This window comes from Oncorhynchus kisutch, unplaced genomic scaffold, assembly GCF_002021735.2.
Source record: "Oncorhynchus kisutch isolate 150728-3 unplaced genomic scaffold, Okis_V2 Okis06b-Okis10b_hom, whole genome shotgun sequence".
Classification (NCBI taxonomy): Eukaryota; Metazoa; Chordata; class Actinopteri; order Salmoniformes; family Salmonidae; genus Oncorhynchus; species Oncorhynchus kisutch.
In genome coordinates, this window is record NW_022261983.1 from 15,874,117 (window position 1) to 15,884,945 (window position 10,829).

Genomic DNA, 10,829 nt, shown 5'->3' on the forward strand with positions numbered 1-10,829 from the left:
GGAAGTGAAGAGTACGGTACTAATAAGAATGGACTGACCCACAAACATAATGAGGACGGGAATTGGCCCGACTGAGCAAATAGCCTGGTATAATGAGAGAGAGAAAGACAGATGTTTTTATTCAGCAACTTGGTCTGATGACATATTTAGGGGGCAGGCACCATGGAAGCAGCAATCCTGGGCAAGTCGACAGTAGCTCTGGAAGGAAGAAGCAGTCTCTTCCTGACATCCTCAATCCCTGATACGAATCAAGAGAAGAAGAATCTTTGACCTGGATGGACCATATTTATCTGTGGACATTCCCTCGTCCATGGCTCCATTACAAATAGCACCCTATTCCTTATGTAGTGCACTACTTTTGACCAGGGCCCATAGGGATCTGGTTCTCCAGGAACAAGGTTGTAGTTACAACCTACAGGACCGTATCTCAGTGACGTCATGACAACCAGCTGTGACCACTGGCATGGCAACCGACTTTCAAAGGAATTACAAATCATAGTTTGTACATGATAAACGAATACCTCACATACATTAAGGAGGAAAGAATAGTGCAGAGTTAATCACATTATTTATTAACCTGACATTAATACCGTTTGTTCACATAGAAACCAACAAACAGGTAGTGATTCAGCAAAATACGCACAGTAGCACTTCAGTCGACAACAATGGCCGACAGACATGATAATAGTGAACCAGGGAGACAGGGAACAGATCCAACAATGGCCGACAGACATGATAATAGTGAACCAGGTAGACAGGGAACAGATCCAACAATGGCCGACAGACATGATAATAGTGAACCAGGTAGACAGGGAACAGATCCAACAATGGCCGACAGACATGATAATAGTGAACCAGGTAGACAGGGAACAGATCCAACAATGGCCGACAGACATGATAATAGTGAACCAGGGAGACAGGGAACAGATCCAACAATGGCCGACAGACATGATAATAGTGAACCAGGGAGACAGGGAACAGATCCAACAATGGCCGACAGACATGATAATAGTGAACCAGGTAGACAGGGAACAGATCCAACAATGGCCGACAGACATGATAATAGTGAACCAGGTAGACAGGGAACAGATCCAACAATGGCCGACAGACATGATAATAGTGAACCAGGTAGACAGGGAACAGATCCAACAATGGCCGACAGACATGATAATAGTGAACCAGGTAGACAGGGAACAGATCCAACAATGGCCGACAGACATGATAATAGTGAACCAGGTAGACAGGGAACAGATCCAACAATGATAAAAGCATGATATTAAAAGGAGATGTTATGACGTACAAATACAGAGAAAACCGGAAAAGCGGTTTATAATGTTTAGTCCCAACAGTGTCATTATTATGTAGGCTTATTCTACAGTGACATGGACAGAAGCCATGTTTCACAAATCCCTTTCAGCAATATAACAGGACCAAAATGAATCAATCACATTCAATGGATGGTAGTTTTAAATTAAACAAGGGGGCCTGAGTTAGCCTGGTCCTAGATCTGTTCGTATGGTCTTGCCCACTCCTACGGTCATTATGGTCATTGTTGGCAAGACAGCACAAACAGAACAGGGACCAGGCTAGACGTCAGTATCCACACAGTAGCAAAATACAGTGTTTTATGATCACAGCCAGCCATGATAGACTGGTCCCAGATCTGTTGGTGCTATCATGTCAATTCCATGTTTGGCATGGCAAGGAGTGGACACAATAGCACAAACAGATCTGGGGACCAGGCTACAGTCAACACGGCACTCGAGCTCTCAGATTGAAGAACTCCTCTCCAGCTACCCTCAGCTCTCAAACTTCCTCTCAATCCTGTTCCAAGTAACGGCAGAGTGACGATCGAGACCTGGAGGGATGACTCTACTCCAACCAGCTCTGATAGAGCCTTTGCCCAAGTAACAGCAGAGTGACGATCGAGACCTGGAGGGATGACTCTACTCCAACAAGCTCTGATAGAGCCTTTGCCCAAGTAACAGCAGAGTAACGAACGAGACCTGGAGGGATGACTCTACTCCAACCAGCTCTGATAGAGCCTTTGCCCAAGTAACAGCAGAGTGACGAACGAGACCTGGAGGGATGACTCTACTCCAACAAGCTCTGATAGAGCCTTTGCCCAAGTAACGGCAGAGTAACGAACGAGACCTGGAGGGATGACTCTACTCCAACCAGCTCTGATAGAGCCTTTGCCCAAGTAACAGCAGAGTGACGAACGAGACCTGGAGGGATGACTCTACTCCAACCAGCTCTGATAGAGCCTTTGCCCAAGTAACAGCAGAGTGACGATCGAGACCTGGAGGGATGACTCTACTCCAACAAGCTCTGCTAGAGCCTTTGCCCAAGTAACAGCAGAGTAACGAACGAGACCTGGAGGGATGACTCTACTCCAACCAGCTCTGATAGAGCCTTTGCCCAAGTAACAGCAGAGTGGCGAACGAGACCTGGAGGGATGACTCTACTCCAACAAGCTCTGCTAGAGCCTTTGCCCAAGTACCAGCAGAGTAACGAACGAGACCTGGAGGGATGACTCTACTCCAACAAGCTCTGATAGAGCCTTTGCCCAAGTAACGGCAGAGTAACGAACGAGACCTGGAGGGATGACTCTACTCCAACCAGCTCTGATAGAGCCTTTGCCCAAGTAACAGCAGAGTGACGAACGAGACCTGGAGGGATGACTCTACTCCAACCAGCTCTGCTAGAGCCTTTGCACTGTATACCAGGGCTACTGTCCACCAGGAAGCTTCCACAAGCAACTCCTCATGGTCTCTTGAGCTCGTCTTCCAATAGTAGCTCTTTGATGAAACAGAATCCTATACCTACCCAGTTGTCATACCTATCCATGTTCATTTGAGGGTCAGGGCCGAGGGGAAGGACTAGGGAGGGGTTGAGGACTGTCTGTTGAGCTCCAGTAGTAATGTGATGAACCAGCGTTACACTGCTTATACCTATCAAGACCCTTCAGATCTGCCAACACCCAAGGGTTAGTGCCAAGGTCATTATCTTATGCTAGGTGGGGCCACTCCTACACGATGCCCCGCCCCTAAACTGACAGTCATCGCATGATATGACATAAGACAATGGGGGAGAGTTAGGGCGTGATTTGGGACTGGCTGTTAGTTTGGTGAGTAGCCGATGCTATCCGTAATGCAGTACTTAGGTCTGGAGTATCTAGGACCGTCTCATCCCCGCTAGAGTAGGGTGAAGTTGCCCCTAGATGCTGATCTTGGGTCAGTTTAGTATTTTCCCCACTACTGGTTACAGATAGGATTGAGGGAGGGGGAAATGATCCAAGATCTGTACCTAGGGGGAAACTTCCCCCCCCGGTGCCATCTCACTGACTGAATACAACCATGGCTTCAGTGTTTTCTCCACAGTATGTAGGTCATGAGGAGGACGAGGCCTGCGGACAGAGCTGCTATGACACACTGGTGGATGGTGAGGACGCTCTCCAGGTTGCCGATGCGTTCCTCCATGGCACTGGTGTGGAAGTAGTCATAGACCCCGGCCCCGATGCTCCACACGGCCCACACAGCATCCACGATCAGAGGCATGGTAGGTCGTCAAAGGGGCTGAGGCTGGTGCTGAGGCTGGGGAGGGGACCCAGGGGTGGGACTTCAGGGTCTCGCCAGCTTCAAGGGTTTAACCTACACCTGGGACATGGAGGCGTGGAAGATCAACGACGACTTGGGACAGGGCTGGGGTGTCAGTTCAGGGTCTCTCCAGCCTCTCCCGGGTTATCCAGCCTCTCCCAGGTTATCCAGCCTCTCCCAGGTTATCCAGCCTCTCCCAGGTTATCCAGCCTCTCCCAGGTTCCTCCTGCAGTAGTGCTGATTTCAAGGCTTCCTCACCTGCAAAGGAACGGCTGGGAATGTAGTTTTACCAGGTTATATATAAATGCAATATTATGAATATAGAATGGAATATGAAATTCAGTTACGGTAAGTAACATAGGTAGGCTCCTCTGTTGTATCTAACTGAGAACTCGCATGGTCAAAAAAGTGAAACACGCACACTTATGATCTTATAGAACACATTTCACTGCCCTGATTCAGGAAACCTGAATAATACTGTATGTTCCACAGAACACACATGTGGAACTTAGCTTAATTTCAAAGCTCAGGCTAACAACATTGTAATGTTATTGTAGCTAGCTAACAACATTGTAACGTTATTGTTGCTAGCTAACAACATTGTACCGTTATTGTTGCTAGCTAACAACATTGTAACGTTATTGTTGCTAGCTAACAACATTGTAACGTTATTGTAGCTAGCTAACAACATTGTAACGTTATTGTAGCTAGCTAACAACATTGTAATGGTATTGTAGCTAGCTAACAACATTGTAATGTTATTGTAGCTAGCTAACAACATTGTAATGTTATTGTAGCTAGCTAACAACATTGTCATGTTATTGTAGCTAGCTAACAACATTGTCATGTTATTGTAGCTAGCTAACAACATGGTAATGGTATTGTTGCTAGCTAACAACATTGTAATGTTATTGTAGCTAGCTAACAACATTGCAACTTGTTACAGTGCGGTGCACATATCAGACAAATAATAGTATTAGGACCATATGTATTCGAACAAAATTTCATGAATTTGCAACCTTCGGTGACCACTTTTGACAATGACATCGGTACAGAACTGGATGTACTGTATTGATCTCATATGGTTAGCTAGTTAGCGTAAGAGATTTGTTTTAGTTAGCCAGCTACATCTTTGCTGAGCTAGGAACATTCCTAGGACTTACCAAAATGACCCAAGCGCACAGGTTAAAATGAGCCACGCTTGCAATCTGCATCCAAGTTATCTAGCTAGCTATAAATCACATAATCGTCAACATATAACGTTTGATGGTCGAGATACCAAACCGGGCTAGCAACATGATCCTTAGCTTAATCACCCACTACATCCGGGTGCAGTGTTACATTCAGGAACACGTGGACAGGGCGTGTTCGAAATAGCGTCATTACAATCGATCACTGCTGATAATAAACACAATACGTATCGGGCATCATCATCATCATCATCATATTTTGCTTTCTAGCGGCTAAAGTCACATTTTGAAAACGACCCGTGTAGCTAACTTCCAGTAGCTAGATACCAACGTCAGTTTTAGCTAAGCTTAGCTAAGTGGTCAACTGGAAGATGAGACGATGTGTCTTGGTTTGGAGATGTATGTTTGAGATTGCTCGTCATAAAAACGTGCTACTATCAATAAATATATTTGTATCATCCATAACATTCTCCAAACGGATTCAGTCAATTGGCAGGAAAAAGGTTTGAAAACTCATATTTTTCCTTCGCACTATTACCGGGCGCGGTGGCCAAGTGGTAAGGCGTCGGTCTCGTAAACCGAAGATCGCGGGCTCGATCCCCGTCCGTGCCTCGGAAACGAAGTCCACGGTGGACACATTTTTAAAACGGGACAGTTCCAACGTGGTGATATTTGATACAGATTTCTAAGTCAATATTAAGTTAATACGTTGATAAAACGTTTAAATCTCAACCATGTACAATGTAAAAGTTATATGCTTAAGACTTCTCATTCATAAGTGGTGTTCATCAAGACAATACATTAGAGACAATCAAGGTAAAAACAAGTTTAGAGCTAAAACAAATCTAGGAGAAATAAAAGTTTAAACAGTTTAACAGCTAAAAAGCTTAAACTTTTATTTCAGACGTTTATTTGGCACGCCCCTCCTAATGACCACCAGTCGGCGCTCCAACTACAATAGTGTGTATCGACCAGTTAAGTAGCCCACTGAGATTGTATATACAGATCAGATGAGAGATCAGCCATCATAGAATGACACATGGATGAAAAAAAACTAAAACTAAACTAAGACTGAGTTATTGTCTATCTTTGTAAATACACATGTTTATAAATATAGATATTGTTTTCAATCCAATGCCGTAATAATACAGCCTGATAATATAGGCCTAAATATGTTAGGCAAATCAACGTTATAACTTTATATTTTACTCAGAAACTTGATAAATCCTTATGGTATACGAAAATCCTCGTTTTTCTGATTATTGTTTGGGAAGAGGAAGGTACAATAGTAATTTACTCCCCACACTATTACATACGCGAGTGCAGAGCCAAACCTTTCCATTTGGTGGCAATGGTTACTGCACGATCTCAACTGTCTCCGGGACTGTGTTATTCTGGAGTGGCGCACGCATGGAGCTCGACATACCTACTGCCTAGTCATCACCACCTAGAATTCCATTTTAGGGAGGGCCTGAAAAGGAGGCTCGCACTACGCGGCCCACACAGCACAGCCAGAGCCACTGGGTTTGGGCTACTGTCTCTAGGTTCTGTACGGGACAATCGGTCAGTACACACGCAGAGAGAGGGAGAGAGATCAGGTGGGTTTATTTTTCCCCGGGCAACGTTACCGGTCTGGGACACACCGTAGCCTACTGCTTTTTTTGTTCAGGAATAACTTTAGGAGAATATTCAACTATCTTTGGAGAGATGGGCCTATGTTCCATGCCGATAGAGGCCATTCTGAAATCTGTTTCGTGTCTGACTGGACAATTAAACCTGCTTTTTGGAGGATAGCATATACATTTTTCCTAAAGGATTTTACTCATAACATGAAAGTTGTTTGGGGATTGCGAAAGGGAACCCTGGTCGTGGGCTCTAGAACTCAACAAGTATCCCCTCGTGTTCCAACTGTGCGCTTTGGAGAGTGTGCCCAACCTGTGCAAGGATGACGCGCACATGGTGTGGCCGACTGTAGCTAAGATCGATAGGTTTACATGATGGGTGCATCTGTGAGGACGTTTTTTTTACTGTAGTTAACTCTTTCCCTTACCCTAAATACTTTTGAACTACAAAGAAACCAGGCCAATTTCTCTCTCAACTGAACGCTGAAGTATGAGAGCAAGACGGGTCACTTGAGGACAACAAGGTAATTTCAGTGGATAGATTAGCATAATGCAGATTGAGCATTGTCTTTGCTTCACAACAATAGTTTTACTTTCAAAGCAACTTTACAGTTTTTTTTTACCCATTTGGAATGAATAAATACAATCTTAGTAGTACATTAAAGTGGAAAAATACATTGTCTTGGGGCTCCGAGTGGCGAAGCTCTCTAAACCACTGCATCTCTGTGCTAGAGATGTCACTACAGACTCTGGTTTGATTCCTGGCTGTGATTGGGAGACCCATATGAGTGGCACACAATTGGCCCAGTGTCATTGGGGTAGGCCTTCATTGTAAATAAAATTTGTTTTTAACTAACTTGCCAAGTTAAATATAGGTCAAATATTAAAATAAGGGAGGACCAAGGCACTCTTCATATCATTAATTAAAATGCCTTTATTTGTATAGCATGTTCAATGGAAACAAAGATTAAAAACTTTGTTTAACCTTAGTTTTTAATCAGAGTTTTTAATCTTTGCATTTTAATTAATTATATGAAGAGTGACAAAATGTATCCCTTTTACCAAAGAGCACCTTCTGTCTACCAAAACCTACTATTGTGTACCTTAGCTTCCCTTCCTTGTCTTTTCAACATTATCTATATCGTTTAATTCAGTAAATAGATCATTAGTGTGTTTCACAACTAGCCATGTTTTAGCCAATGTTCCATTGGTCCTGGTGTGTTAGAGGGTGGGTCTTTGTTGTTCCATTGGTCCTGGTGTGTTAGAGGGTGGGTCTTTGTTGTTCCATTGGTCCTGGTGTGTTAGAAGAAGGGTCTTTGTTGTTCCATTTGTCCTGGTGTGTTAGAGGGTGGGTCTTTGTTGTTCCATTGGTCCTGGTGTGTTAGAGGGTGGGTCTTTGTTGTTCCATTGGTCCTGGTGTGTTAGAGGGTGGGTCTTTGTTGTTCCATTGGTCCTGGTGTGTTAGAGGGTGGGTCTTTGTTGTTCCATTGGTCCTGGTGTGTTAGAGGGTGGGTCTTTGTTGTTCCATTGGTCCTGGTGTGTTAGAGGGTGGGTCTTTGTTCCATTGGTCCTGGTGTGTTAGAGGGTGGGTCTTTGTTGTTCCATTGGTCCTGGTATGTTAGAGGGTGGGTCTTTTTGTTCCATTGGTCCTGGTGTGTTAGAGGGTGGGTCTTTGTTGTTTCCATTGGTCCTGGTGTGTTAGAGGGTGGGTCTTTGTTGTTCCATTGGTCCTGGTGTGTTAGAGGGTGGGTCTTTGTTGTTCCATTGGTCCTGGTGTGTTAGAGGTTGGGTCTTTGTTGTTCCATTGGTCCTGGTGTTGTTAGAGGAAGAGTCTTTGTTGTTCCATTGGTCCTGGTGTGTTAGAGGGTGGGTCTTTGTTGGCAAGGTGAGTAGTGTTCCTCCTCTCAACTGGCCTACAAAGTCCCAGTTTCTGGCCCACAAGATCACCCAGTTCATCTGAACCTGTATAGCCACAATGTGACACCCCTGGAGTAGTTTAGGAGTCAAGTGCCTTGCTCGAGGGTACAACGGCAGGAGATGGTGTAGTAGATACCTAGAATCCACCAAATGTTTTTCCGTTCTGACATGGGATTCAGACCAGAATCCCTGTGTGTGAGCGAGCACGTAGGAGTGTGTGTGTGACTGTGTGTGTGTGTGTGTGTGTGACTGTGTGTGTCTGTGTATGACTGTGTGTGTGTGTGTGTATGACTGTGTGTGTGTGTATGACTGTGTGTGTGTGTGCGTATGACTGTGTGTGTGTGTGTGGACTGTGTGGTGTTGTATGACTGTGTGTGACTGTGTGTGGTATGACGTGTGTGTGCTGTGTGACTTGTGTGTGGTGTGTGTGTGTATGACTGTGTGTGTGTGTGTGTGACTGTGTGTGGTGTGTATGACTGTGTGTGTGTATATATGGACTGTGTGGGTGTGTATATGTTGTGTGTGTGTGTGTGACTGTGTGTGTGTGTGTGACGTGTGGGTGTGTATGACTGTGTGTGTGTGGTGTATGACTGTGTGTGTGCACCCAAGTCGTGTTTCTGCTCCAGGCCTGAATGTTTAACTGAAACGTCAGGACTATATCTGTGTGTGATCCTCACCAACAGCTTCATAGTTCTCACACCTAGTCTAGAAATGGCTTGATTAGTTTGTACAAAACCCTCCACACACACACACACACACACACACACACCACACACACACACACACACACACACACACACACACACACACCACACACACACACACACACAACACACACACACACACACACACAACAGTCCCCGTACGCAGGGTGCTAAAACCCCTCCGATGTTTTCTCACTGACATAAATCATGTTATAAAATAGATCACCACAGGCAGGCTGAGGGAATGTGTGATTTATGACGGACTATGTCATCTCCACTATTAGCATGTCACTCATACAGTCGGCATATACGGAGGGACGTGACTACGTTGTTGATTTGATGACATATAGTACGTCCCAAATAGCACCCTATTCCTTAGCGTTCTACTTTTGACCGGGCCCTTCATTCCCAAATCGCACCCTATTTCCTAATGTGCTACTTTTGACCAGGAACCTAAACGTCCCAAAATCGCACCCTATTCCCTAGGTGCTTATTTTGACCAGGAACCTAAACGTCCCAAAATCGCACCCTATTCCCTAGTGTGCTTCTTTTGACCAGGAACCTAAACGTCCCAAAATCACACCCTATTCCCTAGTGTGCTACGTTTGACCAAGAACCTAAACGTCCCAAAATCACACCCTATTCCCTAGTGTGGCTATTTTTGACCAGGAACCTAAACGTCCAAAATCACACCCTATTCCCTAGTGTGCTACTTTTGACCAGGAACCTAAACGTCCCAAAATCTCACCCTATTCCCTATGCACCTTCAAACGTAGTTTACTATAGAGAATAGGTTGCCGTTCCAGACACAGACATATAGTATACACTGGGTCAAGTTGTCACAAGGTAGTTGTTGAGTTGAGTACGGTGCAGTAGGTTATTTAAAGGGCCAGTGCGGTTCTCTGACCAGGGATCACAATAATGAACCACACATGGTTTTGGTTTGGAATGTTAGTGCAGTAAAACAGGAAAAACCCGGAATAACTTTGACCTGTTGGAAACATTTGATGAAAGGCGTCTTCTTCGTCTGACTTCGTCAAGTGGAAAAGAGATGTTCAAGAAAGAAGGATTTAATAATAAACATTCACATTTTATAATTACATCCTATAATAGAATGTTCCTTTATCAGATTATACTAATTAAATAAACATATTTCCCTTGAGAGTGGGGGACGTTTTTTTCTTTCTTGAAGAATGTTATATTGTTATTCTGAATAATGACTATTTAGTTATTTTCATCATTGTATGTAACCACTATGGACCTGCACCAAGTCCACTCATACCAAAAGACTAAGAAATATGGAACACAGTGTCTCTATGCTTTTGGCACTGAACATTAACAACCTCTTAAGGATTGGACCCTTTTTTTTCTTAACTTTTCTCCTAAAATGACATACCCAAATCTAACTGCCTGTAGCTCAGGCCCTGAAGCAAGGATATGCATATTATGATACCATTTGAAAGGAAACACTTTGAAGTTTGTGGAAATTGAAATTAATGTAGGAGAATATAACACTTAGATCTGGAAAAAGATCATACAAAGATAAACACGGCTATTTTCTTTTTTACCTCTTTGAAATGCAAGAGAAAGGCCACAATGTACTATATTCCTTTAGGCGCAATTTAGATTTTGGCCACTAGATGGCAGCACCAGTGTACACGCACGTTTTAGGCTGATTCAATGAAGCATTGTATTTCTGTTCAAATGTTGTTCACAAGTCTTGCGAAATGTGTCTAATTTGGTTTATTAATACATTTTCAAGTACATAATGTGCCACTCTCCTTAAACAATAGCATG

The 10,829-nt window shown here is 44.0% G+C and overlaps 1 long non-coding RNA gene and 1 other non-coding gene across 3 annotated transcripts; one reads left to right on the forward strand and one right to left on the reverse strand.

The window, feature by feature from the left end:
* Window positions 1-549: 549 nt before the first annotated feature.
* On the reverse strand, window positions 550-4,975 carry LOC116359968 (uncharacterized). 2 transcript variants are annotated; one of them, XR_004206844.1, is made up of 3 exons: window positions 4,763-4,970; window positions 2,229-3,857; window positions 550-1,858 (listed from the first exon to the last, which is right to left on the reverse strand). It is a non-coding gene; the product is annotated as an uncharacterized LOC116359968 (long non-coding RNA). The 2 variants fall into 2 exon arrangements; XR_004206843.1 differs by having other exon boundaries at window positions 550-3,857; window positions 4,763-4,975.
* Window positions 4,976-5,329: 354 nt separating this feature from the next.
* Window positions 5,330-5,401, forward strand: trnat-cgu (transfer RNA threonine (anticodon CGU)). Its single transcript has one exon. It is a non-coding gene; the product is annotated as a tRNA-Thr (tRNA).
* The last annotated feature ends 5,428 nt before the right edge of the window (window positions 5,402-10,829 follow it).